We start from the raw sequence: 19,847 nt of genomic DNA, 5'->3' as shown, positions 1-19,847 counted from the left end.
GCTGCTCTCAAATGCCCAGGCCTTGCTCTGTCGGAGAGAGAAGCTCCCTCCTTGTTGCAAATCTTTTCCAAAGGGCCTCTCTCTCACCACCACCCCCACACATCTGCTATCAATATGCTACAGAAGCTTTAATAAAGTACATTCTTCCCCTTTTGATCCATTTTCTTCCCACCAGAGCCTGAGGGTTTACTTTTATTTTCATAAGCTTAAAGTTGGTTTCACAGTTCAAGCTAGAAGTTAAGCACACACAGGTTTAGAGCCACACAAAGCCTGAGCTTAAATTCCAATTTGCCCACTTATTAAACGTATGCCCTTGGCCAATTTGTTGAACCTCCAGTCTTGGTACCTTCATCTCTAACTGGGAATAAGCAATAGTAACAACCTCAAAAGTTGCAGGATTCTATAAAACACAGATAAAATGCTTGCCTCTTAGTCAGTGATCACTGATAGTTAACTTTGATAATTATTTCCATTATCATAGTTATCTCTTCCTAACCTAGAGAATCCTCTTTCTTTGTGGGTAGGGCTCTGCTCCAGAATATTCTTTTAAACATTTCTGTAACTATAGACAGCAGAGAGAGCCAAGAATGCTATCCCTCAAGGGATGTTTTTCCCTAAATACTAAAGGTGTATTATGCTAGAATACATCTGGAGGGGGCTCAAGAGATTAATTTGAATGTCTAATTCCTTGTTTTTCAAGATTAGAAACCTGAATCCCAGGAAAGTAATGATTCTCTCATTCTTCATTTTTTTAATAAACATCTATAAATCACTTAACATGTAAATACCCAGGTAAGCCAAGAAAAGCCTATTTAATACAAAATACCTGAAGTAGGGCCATAAAAGGTTACCATCTTGATCATCAATGTATCTATCCCCAGTGCCTACCATACAGTACAAACTTAACAAATATTTATTGAATAATGATTCAATTACCATTACTACAGCATCTAATATCTCATAATAACATTATTTCTTGGCAATAAATTCCACTCAAATCATCAAAATTACATCTTAGAAATGTGGTTCTAAATTGTTAGAGTTTATCAGTCTCACCTGGAGGGTTTGTTAAACTACAGATGGCTGGGCCCCACCCCCAGAATTTCTAAGTCAGTAGGTCTGGTTCGGGACCCAGGATTTGCATTTCTTACCTATTCCCAGGTGATGCTGATGCTGCTGGACCACAGAATACACATAAGCAACTACTGGTCTCAAGGTTGGATGAAAGGAGCTGGGATCCCTGAAACACTGCACCCACCCTGGACCATGAAGGAGAAACCAACTTAATAGTGTTAAATCCCTAAGAGTCAGGGTTTGTCTGTTACCAAAGCTGGAATTACCTAACTTACACAGGACCAAGGGTAGTTGTTTCTGTGAAGGAGGGAAAGGTATAATACATTTAGTCTTCTAATTATTATTTCTTGAATTAAAATTGGGTACCCCCAAGTCTCCAGTCAACCCCCATGCTCTCTAAATTCTAGGTTCACTGTGTTCTTGGAGGTATATGGAGGGAAAGAGACCAAGAGTCACCCCCATTAGCCAAAAGAGAGCCTTCTGAAAGTTTAGATATAAAATCAGATTACAGTGAACTCCATAACTCATTCATTCTTTAAGAGATATTTTCTGAGTGCCAACTGTGAATAGGCACTATTTTAGGATGTATAGGTAAAGAGATGAACAAAAAAGCTGAATGCTCAGAGCAAAGATACATAGAGGTGTGGTTTTTTTGGGGGGAGGGGTACTGACAGCTTCCAGATGAAAACAAAATATAACCATAATTTCAATTAATGGGTTATGAATTTCAAGACATTAGAATTCTATTTGCAACCAGAAGGGTCAGTTGTTGGTCAGTGTGGCAAAAATTCAGGGAGGTATCCTTCGGCCCCAGTGACGTCCCAGTCTGAGAGAGAGAGAGAGAGAGAGAGAGAGAGAGAGAGCACTAGAGCTCCTTTGTCTCTTCTTATTAGGGAGGAGTAAGTGTTCCTCAAACTGTCTTATGAGAGAAGCCATCTTCCGTGCACCTGTGTATAGGGCCATAGGTGCTGATATGCTGGTGGAAGCACCCCATCCTTACTGTTACTTAGGTTTCTCAATGGAAAGTAACACAAGCTTTCTGGTTATAAATCAGTCTACAAGAGTCGGGCTAATGTGAGTCCCCCTGAAGATGGAATCCTCTCACAGTACACGGACAAAAATGACGTTTCTAGGCTTGCTCAGCCTAAAGGGCAGCTTCACAGGCCATGACCCCATGTGAAGCCTCATGACACCTAGTCAGCCACACTTCCCTGTTGACTTTCCACCTTTAACACGTGCCTTATTTTAGACATGGACCCAAACTGGCTTCAGTTTTGTTCTTTTCAGACTGTGTGCTTCTCTCTCTGCCTGCAATTGTCAATCTGTCTTAGCCACCTGGTACGCTCCTACATTTCCTCAAAACCCAGTTCAAATATCCCCTCTTTGTGATGACTCTTCCTGTTATGTGTCTTCTTCTTCTTCTTTGAATTTGCATTGTACTTTGGACATGCCTTTGTTTCTAATGACTTATTAAATGTCTACAAGACAGGCCCTGATGTTACATTAGGTATTTAATCCTCATGGAAACTCCTCCGTGATAAATGCTGTTATCTGTTTATCCCAACTTAATATGATAGATTTAAGCCTCAGAAAGTTTAAGCCCAAGATCACAAAGTTAGTGTGTTCCCTACACTGGGATTCTAACCTGGGCATGTCCATTGCAAAGGTCACCTTTAAAGTCGTAGCTTCTATTATTTATTTACCCGTCTGCTCCTCCTTTAAACTACAGGAATCATGACTTTGCATTCATACTATACATACCTCTCACTGATGGCACAGGACATGCCGTGTGTGCTGAATGAATGAGTGGATGAGTGAATGAATGGTTCTTTCATATGTCAGGGATATGGTCATTTGAGGATTTTGTACAAATATTTTCTTTTACTGTCTTTAGCTTCTGCCTTGCTTAGCTGGTATCATCTGTTTTTCTCCTCCGTCCCATTATAAATGATTCCACTGAGATATTCATGGAAAGATGCTCCTCCTGGTCCCTTTGGGTGAATTGTGCAACCACACAATGCTCATTTCATGCAGTTTAAATGGCCCGGACATTTAGCTTACCTCTCTCATTTGTGCTTGTTTAAGAAACAGAAGGAGACAGCCTCTAATCTACACATGATTTCTTCTCAACTGCTCTCTCTAGAATGGCAGATGGTTCACAGGCCCTTCTGTGAATGTTATGATACTTAATGCATAAGAAGAGTCTAGTGGGGGAAGAAAGAAAGATAAAGATAAGATCAGGGACAATTACCATTTGTTTATACTTCAAATCCCATTTTCAGGAGGAGTTGCTGCTCAAAAATGGAGGGTAGAGATGGGGTGAGAAAGCCAGTTAAGAACAAGATAAAATCTGGAGGATTGAGCAAATATAGTTAACTGAGAGCAAAGATGTTTATTTCATGCAAGTACAGACCTGGTTTCTTCTAATCTGCTTAATTAAATATCAGGGCTTCTCTAAGGCACTCTCCATTTCTTGCATGAATATTTCAGTTAAATAAAATTATTAGTAAAATGTTTTGCAACTGATATGACAAATGATTAATGCCCTTAATAGTTAATTACCTTCTATAGATCAGATCAATAATTTAACAAAAATACTTAGATCCTCCCATAAAAAAAAGAAATAAAGTAATTCTTAATAAACTTTTAAAACAATGTACAGCCACATGTCTGATTGCAACAGAGGCCAATTTTTTTTTTTTTTTTTACAAATTAGTAAAGACATGAAAATGATGATCTGATCCAAATTTTACTAAATATATAATGCAATGTGCATCCTCATATACTTCTGGTGATGATATCAGTTGATTATATATTTTCATAAGTATCTATAAAGAATATTAAAAATATATATAAGCATTATTCCTAAATTCTACCTCCGAAAATTCTCTTAAAGAAATAATTCAATATCAGAAAGAGTGGGAATGTTTATACAAAAAGATGTTCATCACAGTATTGTTTTTAATAAGGTAAAATCAGGAGCAAATCAAATGCCTCCTAAATCTGAAAGTATCGTTTAGTCACAGTATAACCCCATAATAGAATATTCTTTCACCCATTACCTTTGTTGACACCTAGAAGTAAAGAAATATCCATGTATATTTTTTCCAGTTTTTTTTGTGTTCTCAGTTCTTCCATTTAACCCTTTATTCTATATTAGGGGCCCAGTGCATGAATTCATGCACCTTGAAAGGAACTGTGGGCCGCAAGGCTGCCGTGGGCACAGGGGTGGGTCTCAGCCCGTCCTCCACGCTCCCTCCCACCGTGGCCCCTGGTCCCCTGTCTGCCAGCAGCCCCACTCCCACCGCCGCTGATCCCACATGCTGATGGTGGTCGGCCCCGGCACCAGCAGCGGGTGTGAGCAGGGCCGGTGCTGTCAAAAAGTGCAAGTGTTGGCTGCTGCCCTGATTGCCCCTCAGGAGCAGCAGGAGCGGAGAAGCCCTCAGGGGTGATTGGGGCTGGCAGCCGCCACTTGAGCCCACTGACAGCACTGAGCTATTGGGGCCAGCACTGGGTGCCTACAGCAGGTGCAAGTGGTGACTCCAGTGCCAGCAGTGGGTGCTAGAGGTGGCTCTGGCACCAGCAGCAAGTGCAAGCACTGGGTGGGACTGTGGCCCACGGGAGCAAAGAATTTTCAGTAACCACCAGAGGCTCACTCCGATGACAGCGACCAGCGCCCCACCTTGGTCTGGTGCCCCCGCTCACCTGCTCCACCATCCCACCATGGCTGATGCCCACCATGTTCCACGCGTGCCCCCTGGTGTTCAGCGCATGCCATAGCGACCGGTTGTTCAGTTGTTCCACCGTTCGGTCTATTCGCACATTAGGGTTTTATATATATAGATAGACTCTATTTTTATTGAGTTGTGAAGAGTCAGAGGATATGGGCCTAAATTCTGTCATTACCATCAGCTATGATACTTTGGGCAAATAACTGAATCTCTCTGGGTCTTAGTTAACTGGCCCATGGAAAGCAAGAATGATCACAGTTATCTTACAGATTGGTTGTGAATCTGAAGTGAGTTTATGCTTATTGAAATAGTGAGCATTGTTTCAATTGGCAACTGGGCTCAGGGGTGAGGGTCTAATGGGTAATTACTCCATCTTCTGGATCCACACAGAGAATCACAACTGGATTAGCAGGGGAGATCTTTCTGGAAAACCCTGAATCTAATATTAAATATAGGAAAAACGACTCCTACTTCCAGCCATGAGGGAATAACAGGGATTAGAGTTCTCACCTAATCTAGGAAATTAGATAAAATAAACCAGGAGTTCTCAGAAATTGAACAATAGGCAACACAGGGCAATGATCCCTGCAAGAAGGGAAATAAATGAGATGAGCCCTAGGCGTACCCCAACTCACCTCCTGCAGAGTGATTCATTGGCTAGGCATGTGGCCTGGGACAAAACAAAGCCATGTGGCCTCCCCAGACTGAGGAGACAAGAGTGTGGAGTCTGGGCTGAAGGGTGAGAGACCAGTATTCGCATGGGAGGTACTGGAGAGGAGAAAGCAAAGAGAGATCCAGAGGTCCATGGAGGGCGGTTCTCATGCCCTTGGCTGAATACTGATCTATGCATGTATTGGAGGAAACTAACCAGTCTTTGAAAGAACTTCTGGCAAGTCAGCAGAGTAACTCCCAGGAATCACAGGGCTGGATGTGATTCATATTCCCTCCATGCAGAGTGAAAAGATCTTCTGACATAACGAACACAGATTGTAGTCCTCAGGACTGTGTTACTGTCTCTGGAAAGGGACCCGGATCAGAGCTGGTCTGCCTCAGGCCAGCCTGTACTGTGTGGTTTCTTGACTTCATGCAGGGAAGATTTCACAATACGAGTCCAGGTGATTTGAGGGTACGTTTATTAAAGCTGGGGACAGTGACACACGGAAGGGCTTAGCGGTTCTCAACCTGTGGGTCACGACCCCTTTGGCGGTCACCTAAGACCATCCTGCATATCAGATATTTACATTATGATTCACAATAGTAACAACATTACAGTTATGAAGTAGCAATGAAAATAATTTTATGGTTGGGTAACAACATGAGGAACTGTATTTAAAGGGCCAGAAGGTTGAGAACCACTGGTAGAAGAAACAACAGGAGAGAGACTAGATGGAGCTCTGCTTTGGCTCCCTAGAAGTGTTATAGGAAAGAAGAGAGCCATGGCGGGGCTGCTGTCAGCTCACTGGAAAGTCAGAGAATCAAAAAAAAAAAAACTACACGATTATATAAATTATAAAAAAACACAACATTTTATCATTCAACATTTATTAAGAATTTTATAAACTAATTTCTAAGCCTCAGCAAAGTAAGCTTAGAAGGGAACTTACTCACCACCCGATAAAGGGCTTCTAGAACAACAAAATGCTTTCACCCTAAGACTGGGAACAAGGCAAGTTATCTGCTCTCACCACTGTTATACAACACAGAAGTGGAGGTCCAGCCACACAACAAGGAAAAGAAAGTGAAATAAAGGCAGATAGGTTGGAAATAAAGAAGTATTATGGGTTATACGAGTATCTATACAGAAAATCCCAGGGAATCTTAAAAAAAAAATATTCTAGAACTAAAATTGAGTTTAGCAAATCTGTAAAAAATAAAAATAAGTCCAATGTTCAAAACTAAATTATATTTTAATAACTAGCAATGAACAATTGCAAAATAAGAAACATATTCAGGTCTAAATCTAAAAAAATGTGATTGGTATATAAAAACTATAAAACACTAAGATAATAAATCAAAGAAAACAGAAATAAATGTGGAGCCATCTTATTCATAGATTGGAAAGACTAATATTGTTAAGATGTCAATGCTACTCAAACTGATCTCTAGATTTAATGTTGAAGTCCCAACAGGAATTTAGAAATTCATAAGCTGGCTCTAAAATGTATATGTAAAGGCAAAAGACCTAGAATGGCCAAAACACTTTTGAAATAGAAGAACAATGTTAAAGAATTTTATACCTTATTTTTTCACATTTGTTATAAACCTAGAGTAAGTAAGACCATGATGTTGACATAAAGAGAGACATATAGGTTAATGGAATAGAATACAGTGTCCATAGATAGGCTCATTTGGGTGAGGATTAAATATATATATGGCTTCATTGATACAATAAGAATTTTAAAAAGAAGAGGTAGGATTTAGACAGGTGGAATGAAAAGCAGATAAATTCCTGATTCTTCTCATCCTCTGTGAGTGAGCAGGGCTGCTAAGGGCAACCTGGGATTTTAAATGCAATGAGATCCTCATCAAAGGCATTGCCCAAATGCTCATACCTTGTAATGCCTGTTGTTCCCAGCTTCTTCTTCCTCACCTGTTTTCATACTTTATGTTCCCTTTAATTATTTAAACTTTCTGAGTTTTCTCCTAGGAGATCACATACATATCTTTCTAAAGAAAATGTCTGCCAAGTGGAATAAATGAACTGCACTTCCCAAATCTACACAGTCCCTGATTATCTAGTCTATTTTGGATTCGCATGTACAGATAATGTTGAAACGGGCTGTCCAACCCAAGTAACTCTAAACTTAGGCCCTGGTTGGCTATCCTTGGAAGTTTTATGCATCAGGGGTTGACCCAAGAAATGCAGATTTCCATACTTACCAAACGGGTACCATTCTAAAGGTGGTTGAAGGCTTGGGGTAGGTAATTGTTAGGTAACAATTAAGTCATAATTAGAGCCCATCTTAAGGTGTTCTCCTTTGGTGCTACCGACCTGGCCCCCAACCCACTGTCAAATTTTCATTTACCTGGAACACATATCTTTGCACGAATACATGCCTTCTGAGACATGCTGTAGTTCAAACATACCATCTTTCCCAGCAAATGCAGAACATAAACATATGTTCATCCCAAAGGTCACATCCTGGCCACCGATACGCAAAGACCACTATCAGCACAACAATTCTCCTTTCACTAGAGCTGACTGAAATCCATTGACGTAAATATTTTCCCCACCCAGTCTCTGCTCCTGGTCCTTTAGGGATATCTTCAGCAAGCATATCCATCACGATTCCTCCGGGTCCTCATCATTACCTAAGTACCTAGAAAAGCAGAAACTAGCCTTTCTGTGCTTGATACCAAACTTGGCAATAGAAGCCTGATCTCTTGAGTCAGAATTTAGTTTAAAAAGCTACATTTATTACAATCTGGATCTCTGGGGAATACAACTTTGCTTCCACCTTAAAATATGGTCTGACAGCAAAACCATATTCCAGATGATATATAGGACAGCCAAATGTTGAAAAAATTGTTAAGAGCATAGCTGTTAACCCGGGTTTGAGGGCTGGTTCCGATACTCACTTGTTCAGAGACTTTGGAGAAGCGATTAAATATCCTGCAGCCTTGATTTGCTCCTCTATAAAATGAGAACTACAGTACCCAACTCAGAAGGATAATTGTGAGGATTAAATGAGGTATTTTAGGTAAATGTGTTTTCCTTGACTATCGTGAGCACTAAAAACACCATTAAATGCACACTTATGCCTGTCAAGCAATTCAATACCATTGGGCTCCAATATATTATTGACAATTTTTCTGTAACTTGTTAGCTTTCTGAGCTATCATTTCTTTGATGACATGATCCACTTATGTGACTTAATGAGTAGGAGGATTTAGCTCAAATCTCCCTAAACAGTCTTCATCATCATTAGCTCATAAAGTTCAAAATATGTGAATTCAGCCAAGAGAAGTTGCTGTGCCTTCTCCCCACAAGGAATGCAAATGTTCCATGGAACATTTCTAAAGGAAATTCTAAAGGAATGTTAGCTTTTCCTTCACGTGGTGAAGTATAACTGCCTGTTTCTTCTCTACTTTTCCACATAGACATTTTCCTTAATGGATCTCCTAAAAAAATACCTTTTGCTTCTCTTAATAACCAAAAGTCAAGAAAACCTTAATTGCACATGCAGGCTCAATATGGCAGTGAAAGTCTTCTTATTCAAGGTGACCTAGACCCTACCTTCACTAAATAACTCCCCAAAAAACTGAAACTAATGACCCAAAATAAGAAAAAATCAAGAGTAATGACAAAATGTATTTTCCACAAGAAATCGTGTATTATTTTTATAACAAAACTAGAGGCCTGGTGCACAAAATTCATGCAGGGGGGGGGTACCCTCAGTACAGCCTGTACCCTCTCCAATCTGGGACTCCTTGGGGGATGTCCAACTGCCGGTTTAGACCCAACCCTGGGGATCGGGCCTAAACCAGCAGCCAGACATCCCTCTCACAATCCTGGACATCTGGCTCCTAATTGCTCACCTGCCTGCCTGCCTGGTCGCCCCTAACTGCCCCCCACTGCCAGCCTGGTCACCCTACACAGCCTGCTTGTTCAGTCATTTGGTCGTCCCTCACTAATCCCCTTGCCAGCCTGGTCATAGGCAGCCATCCTGTGAGGGGGTGAGGGTTAATTTGCATATTACCTCTTTATTATATAAGATCACAATAATCATCAGCTTATGTGAGCATCTCATCTCAGCCATAGCTAAACATGTACAACTTACAGTTGTACATTCTGTTCTGAAACGTGAACCACTAGAACAAACATCACATTTTCTGTCCTTTTCCTACTTAAGTTTTAGTCCGGTTCAATGATTTCTGCAGTTCTATCTGGTCATAAAAATCTGAGCTCTCTCAGAGGAATATTCAGTCAAATTCAAGTTTTTTTCATTCTCTCAGCACTTTTCCACTTCAGATTCTTTCTCCACCACTGTGCCTAGCTAACTCTGAAGACCGGGAGCATTTCACCCTCCTTTATAACCACTGCTCTGTAGAGGAGAGAGTACTGGAGTGGGGGGGAAAGGCAGACCACCCCCTACCAATCAGCACACTCTCCTCTGAACTCAGCTCCCTCCAAGTCATCCCTCATAGCTCCCAGAGAGGCAGACAACCAGATAAGTTTGTTCCTAGCATGGAGGCCGTCTGACCTTCCACATTAAGAACCAGGGCCCTGCCCTAGCTGGTTTTGCTCAGTGGATAGAGCGGTGGCCTGTGGACTGAAGGGTCCCAGGTTTGATTCAGGTCAAAGGCACATGCCCAGGTTGCAGGCTCAGTCCCCAGTATGGAGCATGCAGGTGGCAGCCAATCAATGATTTTCTCTCATCATTGATATTTCGATCTCTCTCTCCCTTTCCCTTCCTCTCCAAAATCAATAAAAATATATTTTTTTAAAAAAGAACCAGGGCCCTTTAAATTTGGCATTTGTGTGGTTAGCAATACATTCTCAAAATCATCCTGTTTCCACTATAAGACCTTCAATATAACCTGATTGAGAGGGCTGGGGAAAAATCTTTTATCTTTATGGGGCACTTATTTTCATATCTTTGTGACCTTTAACCTATTAGTTTCAGGACAACTTCTCTCATCTAAAACCATTGTAAGTCTAACTGCCTATGCCAAGTGTAACTGCCAGTTCATTCTCTATGTCTCACATATTTCATCCAAAACATATCCTCAAGGTCTTCTCTAGCTTCTTTGTAAAATCAAAATTGGTTTGGTTATTCAGGATCTCTTGAGATTCCATATTAATTTTAGCATGTTTTATTGAACTTAGAAAAAATGCCATTGAATTTTGAAAGGGATTGCATTGAATCTATAGATCAATTTGGGTAGTGTTAATATTTTAACAATATCAAGTTTTCTAGTCAATGTGTCTTTCCACACATTTATGAATTTTCAAGTTTTCCTTTTTTCATTGATTTAAAATTTCATTCCATTGTGATCAAAAAAGATACTTGGTAAAATTTAAAATCTTCTTACATTTATTAAGTTTTGTTCTGTGGCCTAACAAGTGGTCTATACTGAAGAATGGTCCATATGCCCTTGAGAAGAATGTGTATTTTGATGTTTTGAGGTGAGTGTTCTGTACCTGTCAGGAACAATTGTCTATAGTGCTGCTCAAGTCCTATATTTTCTTATCAATTTTCTTATCAGTAATTCTATACATTATCAAAAGTGGGGTATTGAAATCTCCTATTATTATTGTGTTACTGTCTAATTTTTTTCCTTCAGTTCTGTCAATGTTTGCTTCATATGTTTGATTGTTCTGTTATTGGTATATATATACGTTTATAATTATTATGTTTCCGGTTAATTGACCCTTTTGTCATTATATAGTATCCTTTTTGGCTCTTGTGACAGTTTTTTACTTAAAGTTTATTGTGTCTAAAATAAGTATGGCCACTTCTGCTATCTTTTGGTTATCATTTACATGGAATATCTTTTTTCATTCTTTCACTTCCAGCATGTATGTCCTTATATCTAAAGCAAGTCTCTTATAAACAACATATAGTTCTATCTTGGATTTTTTTAATTAAATGACTCTATATCTTTTGAATGGGGAGTTTAATCTGTTTACATTTAAGTAATTACTGAGAAAAGAACTTACTGTTGCCATTTTGTTCATTGCTTTATGTGTTTTGTAGTTATTTTGTGCTTTATTTCCCCTTTTTCTGCCTTCCTTTTTGTTTCATTGACTTTTTTTAGTTACCTAGTTAAGTCCTTTCTCGTTTCCTTTTGTGTACTTTCTATAGGTATATCTTTGTAGGATGGTTTTGCCAGATATAGTATTCTCAGTTGGCAGTTTTCTCTTTATATCAGCACTTTGAATATTATTCCATCCCCTTCTGCTTTGTAATGTTTCTGCTTCAAAATCCTCTGATAATCTTATAGGAACTCTTTTTTACATTATGTGTTGCTTTTCTCTTGCTAATTTCAAGATTCTATTTTTGTATTTGACTTTTGACAGTTTGATTATAATGTATCTCAGTATGGGCCTCTTTTTTTAAAAAAAAATATATTTTATTGATTTTTTACAGAGAGGAAGGGAGAGAGATAGAGAGTTAGAAACATCAATGAGAGAGGAACATCGATCAGCTGCCTCCTGCACATCTCCTACTGGGGATGTGCCCGCAACCAAGGTACATGCCCTTGACCAGAATCGAACCTGGGACCCTTCAGTCCCCAGGCCTACGCTCTATCCACTGAGCCAAACTGGTTTCGGCTGTATGGGCCTCTTTAAGTTCATTCTAATTGGAGTCTATTGAGCTTCTTGAATTTGGATGTTCAATTCCTTCCTCATATTTAAAGTCCTGTTTTGGTGTAGGGTAATGCCATTGTTTTTGAAAGTTTAGACAGTCTTCACTTTCAAAAGATGGGAAATTTTTTTGGGGGGGTGGGACCTCTTTGCTTTAAAAGACACATTAAAAAATTCTTAGGTTACTTACAGGAGGTAAAGCCTGGACTAAAATGGTTGGTTATGTAGGAAGCAGGTGACCTTCATAACACATGGATTACCACTTTTTCCCATTGAAGGCTTAAGTAATACATCAAAGGGCCAGAGGAACCTTTGATCTCAGAGAAGGAAGGAGATGAGGAAGTCTGAAAGCAAGGACCAGCTTGGCTATAGGCCAATAGGACAGATGCCTCAGAATGAAGACAGCTGTGAAGATAAGACTACATGATGACAGAGATGGCTGTGAAATTTTAGGAATGGTGATGTATAAAATTTAGTTTTGAGTTATTTATTTTTTATGCCATTAACTGCCAGCATCACTGTCAAATCTTCAGAAAATTTTTGTCATGGACAATAGCATTTATTCATTAATTCACTGAGTATGACTTTAAGTGCTAAAGGTACCATGCTATAGGGGACAGGAAAAAATGCCTCGTCTCATAGGGTGTTTCATGTTTGTAATTGCTTGAGAAATGGATGAATTGGACTGGGACAGCAGACGTCCCAACAAAATAATAAAAGCATATGAACCCTGAACGTCCTTTGGATTTGTGAGTTGGGACTCTGCTTACTATATTTGGATACTAGAGGAAAACAAATGGGAGGATTTGGAAATACTCACGTTACATCTGTAATAATCCACATTTTATTAATGCTTAGTGTCTTTAATCATCCATATAATAACTATATTTCAATGACCATATGTTGTTCTTTAAAAATTACAATCACTGTTCAAAGTATTTTCCTGTGATTTTTTTTTCAAAAATGCATTTGGACAACATATAGCTGAGACTCTACACATTTGAAAATGCCTTTCTGGGCTTCAACATATGCTCACTAACTAAACATTTAGGCATCGATTATGGCAGAAAGAAAATCTGAAACTAACTTTAACTACTCTGAAAATAAATGTTCTTTTTGAAGCTCACAGGATTATTTTTTTATCCTTTACATTTTAAATCTTCACAAGGGATTTGTCTTGTTTGATTTAACTATTTTTGGCATCTCAATTTCTGATTTTGAGATCTTTTCTAAGTTCTAGATTTTTATCTTCCATATTAGTTTTGAAGAAAAATATTTTATTTTGAAAAGAAAATATATCTATGGTACTCTTTTATGTGTGTATATATGTGTGTGCGCATGCGTGCAGATTTTCATAATAATCCCCATTTGTTTGTGCATCCTCTGCCACCTCCCATTCATTGTTGACTCAAAAGACCCAATTGAAAAACTTTATGAATATTCAACTTTGTTTAGTCTGGGTTTTCCTATAACAATAAAGCAGGTGGCTGTCATATACTATAAACAGATCTAGCAAGCACTATAGGCACAGAATTCTATTGTTTCACTAGCAAAACACAAAATTTAGCATTACTTCAGTAGCTACATAGGAAACTGGAAGAACCTACTCTTCTCTCTATGCCATTATGTCCTTGGCCTTGCTCATTGGTGCCAGACTTGAGATAGTTTATCGCAATGTGCATCCTTTCATTTTGGCTTATAAACTATGATGTCAGACTTTGTTGTGCTTATGGAGTGATTTAGTCCGTGACTATGACTATACCTGATTAATAACAGTTTCTGTAATATGCCTGTATATCCTAAAAATCCAACAGATCCCATACTCAGAACTCGGTTTAATTTCATAAGGGTGTGAACTGATAATTTTGTAAGGGATGGAACATTGTTTGTTATCTTCTCTCTATGTATCACATTTTCCTGTTTTCTTCTCATCAAATTCTCTTTTTCCCACTGAATTAGTTTCCTGAGGCTACTGTAACAAATTACAAACTTGGTGACTTAACAAAACAAAAATTACTCTCGTACAGTTTCAGAGGCCCCAAATCCAAATGTAGTGTTACTGGGCCAAGATCATGGTTTCCTCAGTGGCACTCTCCCTTCAGAGGCTCTACAAGGAAATCCATTTCTCGTCTTGTCCATCTTCTGGTGGCTGCCAGTATTTTTTGGCTTGTGATCACGTCACTCCAATCTTCAAAACCATCATTTTTAAAGCTCTATGCTCCATCTTCACATGGCCTTCTTCTCTGTGTATGCACTGAATCATCCTCTTTCTCTTATAAGAATACTTGTGATGGCATTTTGGCCCACCGGGCAATCCAGGATAACCTCTCCATCTCAAAATCCTTAACTTAATCTCATGTACAAACCTCCCTCTCCCCCCCCCCTTTTTTTTCAAACAAGGCATCATGTACAGGTTTAAGTATTAAGACCATTGTTCTGTCTAACACACCCGTTAAGAATCACTCTGCCATGCTCTGGCTGGTGTGGCTCAGTTAGTTAGGCATTGTCCCATGCACTGAAAGGTTGCTGGTGTGATTGTTAGTCAGAGTATATGCCTGGGTTGAGGGCTCTATCCCTGGTAGGGGGTGTTCGGGAGGCAGCTGATTGATGTTCTGCTCTCACATAGATGTTTCTATCTCCCTCTCCCTTTCTCTCTAAAAAATCAATAAAATATATATTTTTTTTTAAAGAAAAGAATCACTCTGCCAATACCCAATACCCAACTCTGGCCAACTATTTCTCCAAAGCTCTCTCCCCTGAACTATCTGTATCCTTTGTCCTGCTAGCTTTGTTTGAAAAACAAATTTTCTTGAGTAGTGTTGGGGAATTTTAGTTTGAGTTGAGGTTGGAGGGCAGTTTGGTTATAGAAGTAGTTTCTGAGACCATGAGCATATGTGTAGTTAAGCATAAAGAAAAAGTCTCATGTCTAGAGCCATAAGATGAATCATGGGTTGACCCTCTGCTACTTGTTTTGCCTGGACTCTGGCTGGAGAATAAGTTACATAGAGGAGCTTCCTCCCCCAGGTGCTTGTATCTTGGTATTGGTACTTCTGATGCAGATCACCAACTGGTTTTGGAAATACTGTTAGTCCAACAGGATTACTATTATCAAGATTTAATGAATGGAAAAGTCACAATTCCATCCTGATTGGTGGTATTTTATAAATGTTTCTTATGTTCCCCGAGCTAAGAAAAACATATGGGGTATTTCTATCATTTAATCCTATGATATTGACAGTCATTATGCCACTTTTACAAAAACAACAATGAAGCCATAGAGAGGTTGTTATTTTTCCCCCCAAAGTGACAGAGTTTGAACTTAAATCTAGATTTAAGAAATTCTTTCAGAAGTCACAATGCTGTCAGGTTTCACCTCTCCCTTCCAATAAGGAGTAGGGACAAGTCAATGTTGTGTTTCTGAAGGCCTGTGGCAGGAGGAGACTTTCGCAGAAAGGAAAACAGGGCTGGAGGAAAGGACTTGAAAAATAACACACACCAGCCAAACTGAAGCAGGAGAAACTTCGCCAAGATTGTGGAGAGAATTACTGCTGTACTAACTGGCAGCTTGGTGGACCTCGGCAATGAACAGGCCAGAGTCACGTCTAGGGAACGAGGCCCAGGCATGTGCGACTCTAGTCTCATCGAAGATTTTGCTCCAAGAATCACACACAGTGGTGGACATGCACTCACAAAAGGGATTCCTTGTGCTTAGAAAATGACCATATGAATTTCCAGCATAGCCCTACATTCCAGAATCCTTTCCAAATTCCATCCTAGGCTTGGTGGAATTCCAAGTTTCTCTCACACAGTCATGAATTTAGGGGCAAGGAATTCCAACAATGACAATGATTGAATTTCTCAGCACCTTGTTGGCAGAGAGCTCAGGGTGAGATTGACTTTGATTTGGCGTGAATAGAAGATGTCTACTGCTTCTCTGTTTATCACATTCAAATTTGGCAGTGAGAAAATCATCATGGCTGGCCACGGGACTGCATGTAAATATGGTGACATTTCAGACACAGGCCAGATTCTGGGTTTAGTGTAGCCATTGTTAATAAGAGTGGACATTACCTGCCTGGAAGAGTGGAATTTGGGGGAGAACGTTTCTGTGGTTGCCCCTCATGCCGCCACTTTCCCTGAAATCAATTTGTCACAATTTAATTAGTAAACCGGGAAGAAAATCTGTGCCAAGAAATTTTCTGAATCTCTGAAAACAATAGTGTTTAAACTTTTTATAAATTCAAGCAATTACAATTTTTTTTCATCTGCATTTTCTTATGATCCTAAGGGTCCTAATGGCTCCTCCTAAAGCAGCGGTTCTCAACCTGTGGGTCGCGACCCCTTGGCGGTCGAACAACCCTTTCACAGGGGTCGCCTAAGACCATCCTGCATATCAGATATTTACATTACGATTCATAACAGTAGCAACATTACAGTTATGAAGTAGCAACGAAAATAATTTTATGGTTGGGTCACAACATGAGGAACTGTATTTAAAGGGCCAGAAGGTTGAGAACCACTGTCCTAAAGGCTCCTTGTGAGTTGTACATTTTCCTAAAAATTCAAAATGTCTGGGGTACAAATTCTCTTATCTCTACGGTATTTCAGCTGCTTCTCATAGCTCTAGTAATTCTAGGACCTATCATATTTTTGGTTTTTATACCTCAGTAGCCACTTAAGTGCTAGAGTAACAAGATATAAAACATTTTAAACAATAAAATACTCTAAAATGAACCCACAGTCATTACTCTTATATTCACTGTTGTTTTGCCCACCATTGAGACTCATCCTCTAAAAATCCTGTGTCTGAAAAAAACATCTAGAAAACTCAATTATGCCCAAACAAAAGAAGTCATCATTTTAAGGCTGCTAAAGTGTATTTGGCATTTCCAAATGAATCTCCTTTATCTCAATAAGCTGCAATTACTCCAAGTTCTTATTTTAATTCTAACACTACAAAGGGCTGCCTCTGAGCCTGGAAACAAGTTTGCCATGTTGAGGTCTCTGTGAAATATTTCCTTCTTAGTTTCAATAGCCTATTTTCTGAGACAGAGATTGAGTGACAGCTTAAAAGAGTTCAGATTATAAACCCATTTAAGAGTGCTGCATTTTTTGAATTTGTCAGAAATGGAAGGAAAAACCAGGGTGACACAGGCAAGGCTCAAGTGCCAACATGTGTCTTTCTGTTTATTCATTATTCAAGGGTCAGGCCCTCAAACCAGGGCCAGAGAGAAATGACGAAAATAAATACATATCAGTGCAACAATCTGCAATTTAAAATAATGAAAAGCAAGATTCCTATTCATTTTTATGGCGCAAACCTGACATCATTTCACTCCAATTTTCTATAATGGAACCAGCTGGGCTCTGGGAGGGAACTAGTAATAGGTTTTAATGGATAAAATCTGCCATCGAAACTGGCCATTTTCTAACGCGATCTCAGTGCTTGGCACCCTGCCCATCATACAGCATCATGCTTTCTGAAGTGCTGCACCCGCTTGTGAGCCGAGAGGGCTGTGTGCACAGAACCACTGAGCTCGGAGCAGCCTCCCCCACTTCACCAGGGAGAGTTCCAGACCCCAGTTCAGGGCGCCATAGCCCCAGCTGAACAGAACACTGGGGAAGAATCAGGAAAATGTCACCGTCTTCAATAAAGGTTTGCAGAGATCATGGAAACAAGGTTCTAGAGAGAGGCAGAGAGGGCCAGGATGGATGAGGGCACTGCCTTATGCAATGGCAGGCCCCCCAGTGGATGTCCAATTCTATGTGGTTATAATAGACACTACTGGGTTTGGCTGGATCCGAATTAATAGTCAGTGAGTGTTTTTCTCTCTCGTCCCCTCTCATCCCATTAAACCATTCCTCCTCTCCTCCTATTCAGCTCTCAAACTGCTGTTAACATATGAAAATAGCATGCAGAGAATGGAATGGGCTGACTGCCATGGAGATAAAAACGGGATGTTCATTCTGATTTATTGCATGGCATCACGCCTTCTCGCTGCCTCTGTTTTCTTTGCTAAGCAGCTTGATTGCCTCTTTGAGAATATGACTGGTCTGGCCCTCAGATTTGTGTTTGAGCCATGGTGGAGGTTAAACAGGTAGCTAGCCTCTGGAGGTCGAACCCAAATCTGACCAGTCACCATGCTCAGGTATACTGGGCACAGGAGAATTAGGCTTAAAAAAAAACAAAACAAAAAAACTTGCAGCAGATTTCAGACTAAACAGTCTCTAAGGTTCATTTTGGTGAAATCTATAGGATCTAAAAATGAATGATGTTTTCAAATAATGTATATTCACTTTACCTAAAGCATATTTTACAACTCCTGTTCCAACTACCTCATGGCAATAGTCCACAGCACAGGTACAAGATTCAAAAAATAAATTTAAAACGTGTTTTAGATGATAAGGCATGACCCAAACAGAAAATGTAGACACACCCGGGATACTCACTTCCTAAGCACCCATGTGTCTTTGCGAACATTACCTGATTTTAGGACCATGTACCTTCTCTGAGCTGCCGCCCCCGAATAACTGTGGCCATGCTCTCAGCACCAGGTTTTGTCACCATAGGAAAGAATAAGAGAAAGGCACAAGGGAACTGGGTTGCGGAAGCATTATCTTGACCAATAAATTGGAAACTCTCAATTGTAATCCAGGGCCAACAGCCTCTGATTTGAGTCTAGCACAGAACACAGCTGCCATTCTTTCTTTCCCCTCCTGCTTATGAAGCTACTGACGCTGCAGCTTCTGTGTGCAACTGAAAGTGCTGCATGATGTCTCTGACCTCCCCAGAGCCAGCCTCCCTTTCCACCCTGCCCATCATTCAAGCTGCCGTCTAATTCCATCCAACTGTGGATATTCTTTGATCTTTTGGGTCTCCCTACAGTTAGCAACCCTGGTGAGTTTCTGCCCCTTCTTTCCATAAGCCGTAGCGCAGCTGCCCCAAGCAGAGCTGCTTTCTCTGTTCTCACGACACGTTTATATTTCTAATTATCAGCTGCTCACACTCCTACCTAGTGAGCATCTGAAGGGCCAATTCTCCAATGTAAAGAATATATTCTGACACGTAGAAGGTGTTTAAGAAGCATGTGTTACATGAATGGATGAAAAGTGAATGGAAAGTAAAAGACACTTAAAGTCCCCAAACCAATGGCATTCTTTTCCTCTAGAATGTTCCAGAGATACAGGAATCGGAGCTTGGTTCCCCACTTGGCGCTGATTTCTGGTTTCTGATTGTATATCTTTCCAGGACAGTCACCTCTATTGTGCATATTAAAGGAAGATGACAATGGTATGAATAATGATAAAGTAGGTATTTCAAAGATAATTTATCTTTGATATTCCTAATAATACATTTTAAAGCAGTTTTTTTCCCAACTCAACTTAGGGGAAATGTAATAGAAAGCACTCGGAACCTTAATGTAAGTGATGCAATTTCTGTCTCTTGCTTGGCTGACAACTGGCTTTATGACTGTGGTCAAATCCTTTCTTGTCTTTGAGCCTTGGCTTCTTAACTTCTAGAAGTCAGTTGATTTTGAACCAAAATGAGTAGGATCAGCTGACCTCTGAGGTCCCTTTCAACTCTGTGATATATTTTCTCCTCCTCTTGAATCAGGAGTACAAGAACTCTTTTTAAGACCTCTGGACGATTTAAAGTAGAGCTAGTAGATCTCCACAGCTAAACAATAGGGTGTCAAAGAATCTCGCTGTCCCACATCAGTCCGACAAGT

This window comes from Myotis brandtii, unplaced genomic scaffold, assembly GCF_000412655.1.
Source record: "Myotis brandtii unplaced genomic scaffold, ASM41265v1 scaffold1216, whole genome shotgun sequence".
NCBI classification, from domain to species: domain Eukaryota; kingdom Metazoa; phylum Chordata; class Mammalia; order Chiroptera; family Vespertilionidae; genus Myotis; species Myotis brandtii.
Note: the sequence above shows the minus strand (reverse complement) of the source record.